Source organism: Pezoporus wallicus, unplaced genomic scaffold (assembly GCF_028554395.1).
Source record: "Pezoporus wallicus isolate ANWC-B61680 ecotype Strahan unplaced genomic scaffold, APGP_CSIRO_Pwel_v1 contig_7731, whole genome shotgun sequence".
NCBI lineage: Eukaryota > Metazoa > Chordata > Aves > Psittaciformes > Psittacidae > Pezoporus > Pezoporus wallicus.
In genome coordinates this window covers 1,061,441-1,075,931 of record NW_026635361.1, presented here as the reverse complement: position 1 = coordinate 1,075,931, position 14,491 = coordinate 1,061,441, and the positions used below count along the sequence as shown (strand labels likewise).

The window sequence follows — 14,491 nt, the reverse complement described above, 5'->3', positions numbered from 1 at the left end:
AACATGCTATATTTAAAACCATTTGAGTTTTTCCCCTCACACTTCCAGACAGGGCAGGATTTTTCAGTGACAAAGCACACCTTGACCCAAGCACTTTGGCTGATAGCAGCAAGAACAAGAAAGGGTGAAACCAATGTACTTCAAAAGCCTTGCAACTAAACTGGGAGCCCTGGGCTCCATTCGAGATGTGCCCTGCAGATCAAGTGGCTTTCTCTTTCTGTGCTCAGCCTGGATGTGTGGACAGCCAACGGAGAAGATCCAGCCATCAGCCCCTCAGCGCTGCAGCAGGGAGACAGGGGTGGGTTGCAGGGACCTTCTGCATGAGATGGTTCCCTCTCCCACAAGCAATAGGTCCCTGGACTTCTCCTGCACCAAAGCTCAGCAACCCAAAAATGCAGGTGGAACCGAAGATTTTGCAAAGATGCCCCCCCAAAAGACACAACCTTGCCCAGGGCAAAGTTTCACACCATCACAGCTCCATCACGTTGTCCCTTCTCCCAACAGTTCACATGATCAAAGCAGCATCACAGCTTTGATACCTTAACTGCGAGCGCAACTCTGCTCCTGTTAGTCTTTGAAGATCCAAAGTGAGCATCGGAGCACCAGGAGCTTTCTTACTGTTAAATAAGGAGAAACTAAACAGCTTGGAAACAAAGACAGGTTTTTCAACATCAAAACTAGCTAAAAATTCAAATCCATGCTGTTTGCAAGCCTGCTCATGATTAACAATGAAAGGCCTTCCGGGGAGGGATTTAACCAGTAGATGTTCTCCATCACAAGTGATTGTTTTGGACTAATTTTCCTCCCTCGAACCCTTCAGTACACAAGGCATGTGCATCAAAATGTGCATAGTAATGACACAAAATACAGAGAGGCAAAGGAAAGAACTGCAATTTGCCAGTTTAGTTTCACAGGATTTGATCAAGGGGAGGAAGAATAACCAGAAAGAATGGATGGAGGTACTGGAGCAAATCCAGAGCTTCCCAACAAGGTGTCCATAGCGTGTGGGCTCTGTGCACCCCAAGGGAAGCTTGCATGGCTGTTTCTCCTCCCCATCACAAGCATGGAAATACTACACAGCACCAGCACTTTCCAGCTGCCAAGGATGTAGAAATCAAATCTGCAATGCTCAGGAGGATCTCCTGTGTTTCCTTCCAGCACAGGACATGTGGCACACAGCATCTTCATGACCAATTCAGTACAAGGCAGGAGGGTAAATCCCACCTTGGCTACATGCAGATTTCCAAGCCCCAAAACTACCAGGATCATCTATTTTGGAGCACTTTGGAAGTGAACATCAATCAGCTCTATGCAGTGGTAACTGGGTTACCCCTGTGGGTGAGTGGCTGGAGCTCCTTCAATGCAGGATCCTTGGACATAGGGAAAACAGCTCTGGCTCCTGCTGCAGACTCAAAACCATCACAGTGGCAAAAAGCAAAGGATCTGGAGAAGCAGGAAGGGGGTTTTGAGGTTGCTTTGAACCAAGAGGCAGAGCAGTGAGCCAGTGCCAAGAGAAAACAATCCCAACACTAACCTGGGAGCCTCCCGAGCCGTTTTTGATGAGGCTGCATCCGGATAACCTCAATCCTGCTCACTCAGGAGGAACAGAGCTGGAACACTTTGGATGTGGCCATCCTGAGGCACAGGGTCAGGGCTGGGGATGGCGAATCACTCACCACCACCCGAGCACAGATGGTTTAGGCCTGTGTGTGGAGCAGGAGGCTGCTTTGGAGAGAGTCAGCATTTCTGTGGTACACAAGGCTCATTCATAAGCAGAGGGCCCAGCAATGGACTCCAGATGCAGAACCACCCCAGGGGAAGCTAGCAAGGAATAGAATGAATCCCATTCTGCACCAGGTACACACCAACCCTTCCTCCTCTCCTTCCCAAGCACAGAAACAAGACCCCACCACCAGGAGACACTCAAAACAGGCTTGCAGCCTTCATCTGTCCTTCATATCAGCTACAGCAAATAGTTCCCCTTAAAATCAGGGGGGGGCTTTATCTGTCCTAAATGACAATAGCTAAAAGTGCTAGATGTTGCCAGCGCTGGTGCTCCCACAACTGCAGATGAACCACTCTTGCTGACTTGTGTTGGGATCAGCAGCCCAGATTCACCCTGGGGAGTGGGGCACAGCTCAGGAGAGCTCCTTAGCAGGACAGGTCAGTCCCCAGAGCAGAGCTGGGGCACATGAAGGGGTTTTTGCCCATATCTGGGCTCCAGGGATGTCTCTCTGCCTTCGACACCCCAAAAAACACACCTTCCCCTGCTTCCCCACTTCACACAGGGCCTCTCAGGAGCAGGAAGATGAAGCTGCTCTGTGTGCAGATGGTTTCGGCAGCCTGCTTTGGAGCAGCCGCTGCAGGATGAAAAGGCTCCTCTTTGTTCCAGCTGCATTGCCTCTGAGGCACACAGGGAGGAAGAGCAAGCTGGTAGGCAGAGCTGTGCACCAGGCCCTTGGAGAGCATTTCCCCTCCCCCAGACATGGAAAATGAGCCTTTTTTTCCTGCCCTTTTGTTTCCACATCCTTCCCAGGCATCCCCCAGTCCTTCCACCCAGCCTTGCAGCCATAAGCAGCTACAGCATGAAGCACCTCTGCTGCAGCCACCACCGCTTCCAACAACCCTACTGTGCTGGGACTCATCAGCACCCAACAACCAGCAAGGGCAGGATGAATGAAAACACCTTCCAATACCACCCCCCCCAGTCTAAGAAACATAAGAACTGCTCCCCCAAAGGCATCACCCCTCTGTGCTCATCTCCAGGTATTGCCAGAGCCTTCATCTGTCCCTGCAGCATCCTCTGCTGTCCCATAGCCACCTTACAGCAGCACAGCCAGGGCCTGCTCTCCCTCATCATCCTCCTCCAGTCAAGCTGCGGTGCTGGCCTGGCCAGGAGCAGGCAGGAACAATGCACACATGAGACCCGAGGTGAGAAATGCCCCAAATCCAGCACTGATGGCTTTGCAAAAGGCATCTCCCTGTCCTGCAGGGACTGAGCACCCCAGGTCTGGTCCTGCCATGGGTCCTCTTTGTAGAGTGAGGCAGAGGTGGGAAGCTGCAGAGTCCACCCTAACATGGGATGAAGATTCCATAACACTGGCAGCTCCCTCCCAAGAGGAGGAATTCCACAGCTGGGATGTCTCAGAAGATGAATCCATGCAACCTGTCCAGGCAGACACACTTTCCCCCCTCTTTACCTGATGGATACTCCCATTAAAGCCCCAGCTTTAATCGCTTCCTGATGATGCAGCTCTCCAAACACCACCATGTGACCCTGTACCCATCATCACGGTGCTGTGGGCTGCATCTCCTGACCACACCAGACAGATTGCCAGCTCACAGAGGAGCAGGCAGGGAGCACAGGGCTTTCTGGCTCACTTACAAAGCATGTATTGCATTCTCACCTCCCAGGAAATTCATTCAGTTCAGAGCAGGCGATCTGTAAACATTAGTAAGGTATTTTCTTATCAGGGAAAAGTCACAAAGCTTTTCCCCAGGAACACCTCTGCAAGATTGCTTTCACCAGGACTTTCACCAATTTATCATTAAAAAAAGGAAGTTTTATCTCTAAGGCCTTTCCTTAAGGTGTTTTCTCCAACAGTCCAGACTGCAACAATAAGCAAACTCTACGTAGAGAGCACAGCAGCAACACCACAGCCAACCTCAAGTGCACAAGCAAGGGAAGTGAAGCAGAATAAATACCTGCACAGGGCCAAAGTGGAAGCACAGCACAGCAGGATGGGGTCACCACGTCCCAAAGAAAGCAGTGACACCACAACCCAGCCATGCAGAACTTCAGATCTCAGACCAGCGAAGAACAAACCATGCCTGGTCCATTAGGTATTCAAGCTACTTACACACAAGGTAAGGGATACATGCTGTGTCCACACGAACACCAGGTTTGCCTGAAAGCTGCACAGACTCTTAATGGTGACTCAACACTTCTATTTACCATCATAAGGTATGTGAAGTTGGACTGACCCGACAGCAGAGTGCAACTGAGCTAATGCAAAGCTTTATGCTACTCCCCCCAAAATAGAACCTTAATCATCCCTGGGGCTGACTTGATGTAAGCAGCAGGGAGCCAGAGACTGTATTACATCCTAATGCACTTTGGACCTCAGCTCCTGTGTGGGAGATGCCCACCAGAGACCGTGCAGGGCCTGGCAGAGGCACAGACAGCAGGTCTCACTTGGCAGCCTCCACCCCCTGGTTGCTGCTCACCATCTGCTGTGAGAGCTCCCAAGGCAGAGCCTGCTGTCAGCTGCAGACAGACACACAGCCCAGACTCTCCTGCTCAGCATCCCAACCCCTCCACACCACAGCAGCACCCCTGAAGTAAAGGGACCATGATGCCGTTAGTGTCTCTGCTTTAGACACTCCAAATATCCCTTTCAGTCCCAGTTTCCCAGGGAATCTAAGTGATGATCACAGTGCTTACTGTCCCTCTTCCTCCCTTTAGAAAACTTTAGCTAAGTCTGAAAGGAGGTCAAAGCCTAAGGGATGCCTGGGTTCCTACCAGCTTGGTTAGAGATTAAGCAGGAGTCAGAGGCGCACTCACAGCCCAGGGTGGCAGCCAGCTGGCATCACAGCACACATCCTGGCTCCATCCTAACCATAATCGGTGCCATAGCTGTCCTGATAGGTCACTGGGGAGAAGGAGTTAGTACAGCAGTGGGAAAGGGATGAGCAGAAGGAAAATGAAGCCCTGGGAAGGAATAACCTCCACACTGCTGCTCCCAGAGCAGCTGATTCAGGAAGCTGGGTGCTAGTGCACCACATCTCCAGACTCACCCACACGTTTTTGGAGCCCACCCTTGTGCTGCACAGAACAGAGCTTTTCTTCCAAGAAAAGCCCTTCCCAAAGCAGCTCCTCCATCTCACCACCACCATCATCCTCCTCCTCCTCTTCCTCCAAGGCAGCTGCCTGCAAGGAAGGGAATATGGCAACTGCACAAGTCACTACAAAGCTTGTCTGCAGCTGATGCTTTAGCCTCCTAAACTGCAGCTGTCCCATGGCAACGTGTCAAGTGTATCACATAAAAGATGCCATGTTCACACCATTATCCCCATCCCAGTCCTCCCCATCACCATCTGTTTGGAGCTGGGCCCCCCTCGACAGTTGGCTGGTGGGACAGCAAAAGGAACCAACAGCTTTTTAGGGGATCTTGCAGCACAGGATACACCGACTGTCTCCCAAATATCCTGCCTCCTGCTTAGGAACAGTCCCACCAAGAGATTCCCACTCATGAAGCCAGGCAGAGACGTTGGCATGACAAGCTGAAGATGAGCTGTTTGTTCCCCCACGTTCTGCAGCAGCTTGGTGAGCCTTAGGGGAGGTTTGCAGCACAGACCCCACTGACCTGCTGCAGGATATGACCACAGGTCCTACCTGCCCTGGCCGATCCAAGCAAAGCCCCACCAGGAATGCAGGTGGCTTCAGGACAGTTATCTGAGCTCCTGCAAACACATTCCTCATGCAGCATTTGTTTAACCCTTTAGCCTGTGGTTTGTTTGCACTGTGCTTAAACCAAGCCTGGAGAAGGCCAGACGTCAGCACAAGCCTGAAATAACCACATACCTCTGCACCCTCCTCAGCTGCTTTTAATGGAGTCAACTCGGGACCAAGCTTTGCCTGAAGTCTGGAATCCACTCCCAAAGCCCACCAGCACCACAAGGTAAAACACTGTGTATGGAACCTGGAGAGGGGATAGAGGGTGAAGAGATGCTCGTGGTCGCAGTTCCACCCCTGCTCCTAGTATCCCAGCCTCGCTGGAGCACAGCCATCCTCCGCCACCCACCAGCCGCAGGCTTTGGGAGGCAATCCAGCCAGGACTGTTGGCAAGGGCCTCTGGACATGAGATTCCCAGCCTTCCTGCCACTCTTCAGGCTTCCCCAGCCTTTCCCCTTGCTCCTGGCACACTCAGAGCTGGTTCACTTCCCATCCATCCACCCCTCATGCTCAACATCCCTCTGTAATGTCCCTTTTAACTCATCCTTTGCTCCTCTTCAGCCATTGCCCTGCCTGATTTATCTATTATTTCCTAAACTAGTTCTGCTTTCTGAAAGTACATGGGAAAGAGGTTTCAGACTTTCCACTTAAATAGGCTTTTTCTTCCACCCATGCTTCCCTGAAACTGTAATTCAAACAACTTTAATTGTACATTATTGTCTTTCTGAGTCGCCCCTATGGATAATTCATCTTCCTTTAGTGTAGCCATAGGGAGCACAATCTTATCTTTCAGCTCCAGCACCGCTGACAGTTTCCTATCTTGTGATACCTTCTGCTCTTTTCCATGCTGGGGCTTTGTTATAGAGTTGATTAAAGCCAAATTGCTTTTTGCTGCAATTTTACTGCAATCTAACCCAGCAATGCCCCAAGAATCAGAGTCATCTTTCACAATGCTCATCCATTCACTGCTATAAAAGTCCTCCCTGCTCAGGGTGGAGGAGCTCTAACTCTGTATCAGCCACAGTGTTTGCCATCAGTTAAGCCTCCCCTGTGAGATAGGGGTGAGACACTGAAGCTGAGCCCCTGGCCACTCAGTGCCATCCCCCATTGCTCATTTTCTCTTATTAATCAAAACCACTTCTGCTCAGAAATTGCTTTACTTTCTGCATCTGCATCCAAAAAGCTCTTCCCAAGCCCTTTCCACAGCAGCTTTCTTGTTTCTCAAAGATGCCAGAGGTCTGAAGCCCAAACATTATCCCCAACACACACACACACACACACAACCTAAAGCCTCCATGAGAAACCCCCAATTCTCCCATTTTTGCTCATTTCCAGGCCTTAGCAGGGCATGGCACTGACCAACAAAGCGCCAGCCCTGAATCCAGCTTCTGGGGGTTATGAAAGGGTTTTTAGCTACTCAGGTGACTCAAGGACTCCAGCCATCCCCAGCCACCTGGGAGAAGGCTTCTGGATCTGCACAGTGCACGACTCCAGAGTTTCTGAAAGGATTTCACTGGCCCATGCTCCATCCCACCTCTTCCAGCTCCCAAGGAGGGATAGAGCCAAATACATCACAAAAAATCAGCTCTTTTCATTCCCCTGATGCTGTCTTGAAGTCACACTGGGTGAGCCCATGTTGCTGGATGAGGAGGTCAAGCTCCTACCTCCAGGGAAAGGGGTAAAACAGACCCCTTGCAGACCAAGGGTCAGACCTGGCATTGCCCAGGGCAGGATGCTAGCAAGACCCTACCTGCTAGAAGGGGACATGCAAGCCCTCACTTCAGCCACCAATACACATCAGGCACAAAGTGAAGCTGAAGGAATAGCTCTTATCTCAGTCAAAGGGGTTGAGGCTCCTGGCAGCCCCCCAGGCCCCACACCAAGGGTACCCATACAGGAAAAAAAAGCTGGCCTGTGAACAACAGACCCATCACTCCCTCAGTGCCAGTGAGGAACAGGCATAGGACTGAACCAAGAGATAAAAGCAACCACAGCACAAGTGGGAGCATCATACTGGACCAAGCAGCCCCAGGGAAGATGACTGGATTGGATGAGGTCCATCTAGAGACAGGAAAACAGAGTTACCTACACAAAATACATAGGCCCCATGTCAGAAAGTCCAGCCCAGGCTAAGACAGACTAACTTACAGACCAGCTCAAAGCAAGAGCAGCTACCTGGCTCCAAGCTTATATGGAGCAATGGGCAGAGGGTCAGTGGGGCTCCCAGGTGAAGCTGCTCAAGGCCACTAAAGCTTATTAGTACCTACATAGCTGAGCTCAATCCTTCCTCATGACTGCTGTTTATTTTAGGGAGAAGGGAGCCTCAAGTGTCATCAAATCACTTTTAGTAAACCATTACATCATTAGCTTATATTAATGTGGCCCAGGCCAGCACAGACAGCCCCATCTCAGAAAGCCTGATCAGAGGAAGCCAGTAGATCTTTTGAAGCTAGAATCATAGAACAGAATCACAGAATAGTACAGGTTGGAAGGGACCTTCAAAGGTCATTTAGTCCATCCCCCCTGCAATGAGCAGGGCCACCTTCATCATAGAAAACCCCATAGGTCCAATCTGACCTGCACCACATGGCATTCAGAAAATTGTAATCTAATTGCCACAAGGCATAAAGGCCAGCTAATACCTTTAGCTTTGATTTAGCTGGTAAAGCATGACCTGCAGGGGATGCTGAAAATAACCCTCATGTATAATAGATCCGATACCCACACGTGTGATGCACAGTCCCCGCTGCACTATCACGAGCAATCTGTGCTGCCACAGGCTGTCTGTCAGTCATAATGAACTTCCCCCTGTCCTCCCCACAATGATCCATCCTGATGCTCTTCATTTCATTTTAATCATCAGCGTTTAGTGAAAGGCATCGGCATTTCTGCCTCGTTGGCTGCGTGCGGCCGGACCCAGGGGGGAGGCAGCAAGAGGCTGCGGTCGATGTGAGCCATGATAGCACAGTTGTCATTGATGTCTGGGTCACTGGGCTGCCTCCAGCTCCCCCAAACCAGGCTTCAGCCCCTATGTGGGTGCTCCTTTAGGAAGAGGTGGAGCGGGGACCAAGAACCATGAGCTCAGCAGGGAAGAGCAGAGGGCCAGGGTGGCACAGACAGATACATAGAGTCATAGAATAGTTAGGGTTGGAAAGGACCTTAAGGTCATCCAGTTCTAACCGCCAAGATGAGGACCCATGCGGCTCACTGAGGTGTCCCCTGATGTAATAAACAGTGTGCAGTGCTTTGGGGATGGCACAAGCTCATCTATCTCTTGAGCAACTGATGCCTGCAGGTTGGGTGACAAGTCCTGAGGATGCCAATGGCCCTGAGCAGCCCCACCTGGGACTCACACCCACACGTGCCTGTGGGCTTTGCAGACTATTTAAGCTTAGCCCAGGGCCCTCTATCCTTGTTTGTGCTGTGCTCCTGGGGTGCTGGCCTCTAGCTGAGCTCTAGCTACACCTGTGCATAATTATGGGTCCTATCGATCTGAATCCTGATCCAGACTGATTTCCACCTTAAATCAAGGTCTGTTTTGTCACCTTGAACCTGCCTGGGGCATTGTCCTGGCTGTGTCTGACTTTGGTTGATCCACCAGAATTGATCCTGAGCTGTGGGCTGATTTCTCAGCTTGGCCTCAAGCCTACCTTACTGCTGTGGACATGCCTGAAGACTGTGGCTCCTGGCTGCCTCCTGCCCTCCTTAATCAGGTACCTTAGGGCTGCTCCATCCCTGCTAGCCATCATGTCCCCTTGCTTCCCCCTGCCTTAGGGAGCACTGTCCTTGGTGCTTCCTGGTACAACAACCCTACTTGCTGTGAGCATCCCTTGGCCAAGGCCAAGTTCACAGGCTAACAGAACTCCAGCCTGGTTTAGGTTGGAAGGGACCTTAAAGCTCACCCAGCTCCAACCCCTGCCACGGGCAGGGACACCTTCCACTAGAGCAGCTTGCTCCAAGCCCCTGTGTCCAACCTGGCCTTGAACACTGCCAGGGATGGGGCAGCCACAGCTTCTCTGGGCACCCTGTGCCAGTGTCTCTGTCCTCAGAGTAACAGATTTATTTCTCATATCTAAATCTCCCCTCTTTCAGTTTAAAACCCTTGTCCTGAATGACCTATGGGTGATAGCCCCAGGCCACCCCCCACAGGACACAGATGTCTGTGCATGCAATCTACACATCCCTGTTCTGCTCTTCCAGATGAAGCCAAGCCCTAGCTGCAGGCACTGCTCAGCCAGGCTCACGCTCACCCTGAGCAAGCCCTGCGCTAATCCATGGGTGCCACCTGCCGTCTACTCCTGACGGCATCAGCCACAGCTTCACCTCTGCATCACTGCCAGCTGCTCCAGATGTTCAGGTTTCCCCCTGAGCCCACTCAGAGGTCTCTGGCTGGGACCCACGGTCTCCAAGAGCAAGTTGGGTGTAACATGGGTGTCCCCCCGTGTGGCTGGATGGAACAGCTCCCAGCGGAAGCAGGAGGACAACGTTATCGTTTTCCTGGAGATAATGAGGTCAGGGAACAGCTCTTGGGCATCTGACTGGAAACTAAGTTATTGGAGGCACTTCCCTAAAAAAGTGGGTGGAGAAAACCAGTATTGTATGGATGAAATAATCACAGTTGAGAGAAATAACTGTGAAGTTGGGTCAGGAAGGGGGGAAGCCCTTTCCTTTCTTTCTGTCCTTCTTGCTCCTTTTCTGCAGAAAAGAAGGTTAAACAAACTTAAGACTTTTGTCCTAACAAAGATGAAATCAAATATGCTGGTATTTGTCACTGGACTCTTTGTTCACACTACAAATGATTCTGATCAACACTACCCTTTCTGTCACAATGATTGTTCTGTGTGAAAACACAGTTCTTTTCGGGAAGAAGGGGGGGGGGGGGGGGGGGGATGTGATCAATTCAAACACTTTGACCAGTTCCGACAGGAACATTCGAACACAGAGCAGGATGGGGGATTGCTGGAAATAACCAAACTGCCGTTACCCAGTGGGGTTGGGAGGTGTAAAGGGAGCTTTCTGCAAAATAAGAAAGCACATCTATATTCTCTTATTACTACCCTGGGAGCTTTCTTCCTTTTCTTCCATTTTTCTTTTTTTTTTTTTTCCAGAAAGCCACTTGTCTCCAATTTTAGAAGCTTTTCCTCTGACTCTCATTCCTCAGAACATGTTTCTCTATAATTTTATGAGCTTTTCCTTTGTGCTTCTTTCCTCTGAGCACTACTTTATGTTCCTGTTCAATCTTTCTCTGCCTCTTTAGGATGAAAGCTTGTAAGGAGTCCCCCATGCAGCACAGCTCTGTCTGTAAGAAGAGCCAGAGAACTTTTGTGGTGACTCACTGGGATAGGTGTCACCTCTGTTTGATAGCTCCATTCTGTTCCTTGATTAGGTTAATGATGTTCCCTGCCTGCCATTGTGCCTTTGGAGAGATTAATCTGTATATATCTAAGATACATTAAGCGTATAACCCAAAGGCCAGGGATGCTTTTTGGGATGCTTTACCTCCAACTCCTCTGCCATGCTGCAAGGCAAGCAAGGAGCACTGAGGGCTGGGGTCTGAGTCTGGCTGGCCTTATATAACATATGTGCACAGATGTGTTGCATTGTGTTTGCTCATTCATCTCTCCCCCGGCACGCACAAAACAAACATGTTATCTTGATCATGCACTTGACAGTGCAGTCTGGTTTGCAAATAGACTCTGTGTGTGTGTGTCTGGCTACAAGCTGATTGGAGCCTGTAGGAGATGGATCTGGGTTTTCTCTAGCACGTAGCTCTCACAGTATTACCTGGTGTTTCTCAGCCCTGAGAGCAGCTGCAATAGCAGGGCTGTGCTGCTAGACGTCAGCAAGTGCTTTGTGCTCTATCCTACATTTTCAACTTGCCAATAATAGATGCAAATGAAGGTGAGTGCAAGTGAGCCTTCTAGAGGCAAAGCTTGCTTCAAGTGCTAAAACATATCAATAAACACATCTGAATAACAGGGATCTCTTAAGCCCTTCCTGTCACAAGAAGACAGGCTGAAAGATCATGCAGGAAAAAGGCTGATGTTGCTTTGAAACATGAGAATTGAAACTTTAATGAATCTGCTGCCGATTACGTGGGGTTCTTGTTCTGAATCCAACATTTTCTTACCACCTTTTGCTGAAGACTTAAGGAATTATCAGAGAAGAACCAAAACTGAGACATCCCAGGTGAAAAGATGAGCCTTGCTTGAAGGGAAAATGCAGGGATTTTGAGTTACTGTACTTGGAAACTTTGACATGTCAGACTTTCCCCTGCCACTCATGAGCCCTGGAATCACCATACCCACACGAGAAAAGCCTGGGAAGGCTCAGCCTGGTGGAATACCAGCCTTTGTAAGAAACCTCTTTCCTCCCTACCAAGCCACTAGGTTGACTTTGTCGCTGGCAAATCCTCATTTTCTCCACTACAAGTGCAACCTGTTGCAGGAGGAGGTACTCAGACGTGGTAGAACGGGTTTTTACCCTATACTAGCCATGGCTGGATGCTGGAATATGGCAGGAATAGGTCTTGTAACATATATGTTTCAGGGAACTGTAGGAACCCTGTTTGCTCCCCAAAGGGCTCTTGAAGGCAACAGCAAGCTTCAGATCAGGTCTGTCAGCACAGTCCTCCTCTGGCCATGGCAAAGACCTCTTCAGTTTCTTGTGTAGCATGTTCACAACATCTTAGGTCTGCACAATCTTCATTAACCGCTCTGGGTAACCACCTCAGAGCCTTCAAGGGAAACTCCAGCAGAGCAAAGCTCCCAGTGAGCACACACACAGGGTGAAGCTGGCGGTAAGCAGGGCAGTGTGTCTGGGGATTGTCTCCAGCACAGAGCCAGAGGAACGTGATGGGTGAGTTATGCAATTGTGGGGAGAAGATCTAACAACACAAGAGTGTGCTGAGCTGGTTATGGAAGGGGAAAGAAGAAAAAGCCTTCTGCTAACTTTGGCCCAGGCCTCTGGCAGCATGAGTCACTGTGAGCTGCCATGGTTACGAAACAAGTATTACTGTGCAGATACAAACCATGCTCAGAGGCAAGAACATTGCTAACTAGTTCCAAACTTGGAAAACAGCTGAGTGTAGGTAAGGCCTAATGCCGAGTGGGTGTCTGCAAAAAGCAGTTGAAGCAGAATCCTCTGGAGCTAACATTCAGCAGGTGAAACAACCTGCAAAGAGCAGGAGGATGGGCACCACTGTCCGAAACCTTGACTTCTGGCTCTTTCTGCCTACCCCTTCTGGTTTGCAAGGGCTACTGTCAGAACTGTTCCACAGAAAGGGAAGAAGAGGATGTTTCTGCACCATGGCAAGAAAACAAATAGTAGTGTCACAGATGATTCAGCTGGCACGACTAGTGAGTCATGGAAATGCACCATGGAAATGCTCCAACACGGGTTGCACGGCACAGTGGAATCTCTGATGCACATCAAATCTACCAACACAGCATCCTTGGAGAGTTAGGGGCAGCCAGGGTTATATACAGCACTAGCATATGCCCTAGTGCTTCTCACATGTGACCTCAGCCCTGTGAAGCTGCAGTTGTGAATCTGTGATCATCATGAGTCTGAAACGCTCAAGCAGCAACTTCCCTGGCTTCAAGCGAGCAGCAGGCTTTTCATGGAAAAGGTGTGTCCCGTCCTCCTTCCCAGTCTTTGAGTCACACCAACACTGAAAGGACTCAGCCTGTTTGCTAACGATCAGCTGAGCATAAGCAGGCCAAGGAAAGGATGAGAGGTACCAAGTGAAGCGCCTGCTTCGAGGGACGAGAGGGAGCAAGGCTGCAGTCTGTGCCCTGGTCACACAAGCTCTCACTGCTGCAGCAGGGCAGGTTGAGGAATGAGGACAGTTTTGGATGTTGCCACACTCCATTGTGGGCACACCAGTGCCTGCAGAGATGTCTGGACTGGAGACAGAAGTGCAGAAAAATCCGGTTTTGAGGGATTTTCCCTTTTTTTTCTTTTCCCACCCCAGCATCCTTCCCTGCTGCTCTGTCCCCCGATCTCCTGCAACTCTCATACCTCCCCACTTTGGGTGTCCATTACAATGATGGGCTCCCATTGAGCTGCAAGCTCTAGCCCTTTGCTTTGACCTGTGAGGGAGAAGAGTCGGAAACCTGGCTTAAATCACTGCGTTAGGCTTGCTGTTGGCTGCGGGCTCCAGCACAGCACAGAGCAACCAGTGCACAGAGCACTTCTGACCTGGAATCGGTGCTCTACAAACAGCAAAGTGCAGCAAGAGCTGCCCAAAGCTCAGCAGAAGCTGTTTTCCAGGGCACTTCTCATGTCTGGCAATCCAGGAGCGGGCTCCTCTGCTTTCTATCCCCAGCTCCACCACTAACCTGGGGCAAACGCTGTCGCTTCTTGCAGCCTCTTATTTGTGCACATAAGGACAGGGCCCTTGAAGGAAAACACATTCATTATGGTTTTATGCATGTATCTGATTGAGCAAACAGTGTTTAAGGTAAGTTAGGTCTGTTGTGGCTGAACACTTTGGGGTAGATTGCGTTCATCTGACACCCCCCAACCCTGCAGAATGGCACATAAAATCCTAAATTACCTTTGCGCCTATGACCGGAGCCGAAACACCGCCTGCCCCCTTTCCCCTGTATCTGCCGCTCTTACAAGCCCCTGAAGAACCGAGCGGAGGAGGCGTGCGGTGCTCCTCACACCAAACGATGGACTCCGCCATTCCCCACCTCCACCTGCCCCGAGGTGACCACAGCCCCAGACACGCGGCCCACCCCGCAGCACCCGACAGCGCCGGTGCGAGGCCCAGGAGCTCGGCGCCTCAGGACGGGAGGCTAAAGGCTGGGTCGGCCGGTAACGGGGCCGGTAACGGGTGACGGCCGCCAACATGGCGGTGTGGGCCCGGTAGTGGGGGGGGGGTCCGGCCTCGCGTCTCCCCCCTTCCCCACTCAGTGCCGCCCCCCCGCCCCGTCAAATCTCGCGAGAGGCGGCGGCGGCGTCGCGAGAGCTGGCGCGGCGCTGCGGTAGGAGGTCGGCGGAGAAGGACGGAGCCGGAGCCGCTGTGCG

At 50.9% G+C, this 14,491-nt stretch overlaps 1 long non-coding RNA gene across 1 annotated transcript; it reads right to left on the bottom strand.

Annotated features, from left to right (window-relative positions):
* Nucleotides 1–517: 517 nt before the first annotated feature.
* LOC130605569 (uncharacterized) lies at nt 518–8,439 on the bottom strand. The gene is made up of 3 exons (XR_008973744.1): nt 7,631–8,439; nt 1,535–1,746; nt 518–617 (listed from the first exon to the last, which is right to left on the bottom strand). It is a non-coding gene; the product is annotated as an uncharacterized LOC130605569 (long non-coding RNA).
* Nucleotides 8,440–14,491: the final 6,052 nt, after the last annotated feature.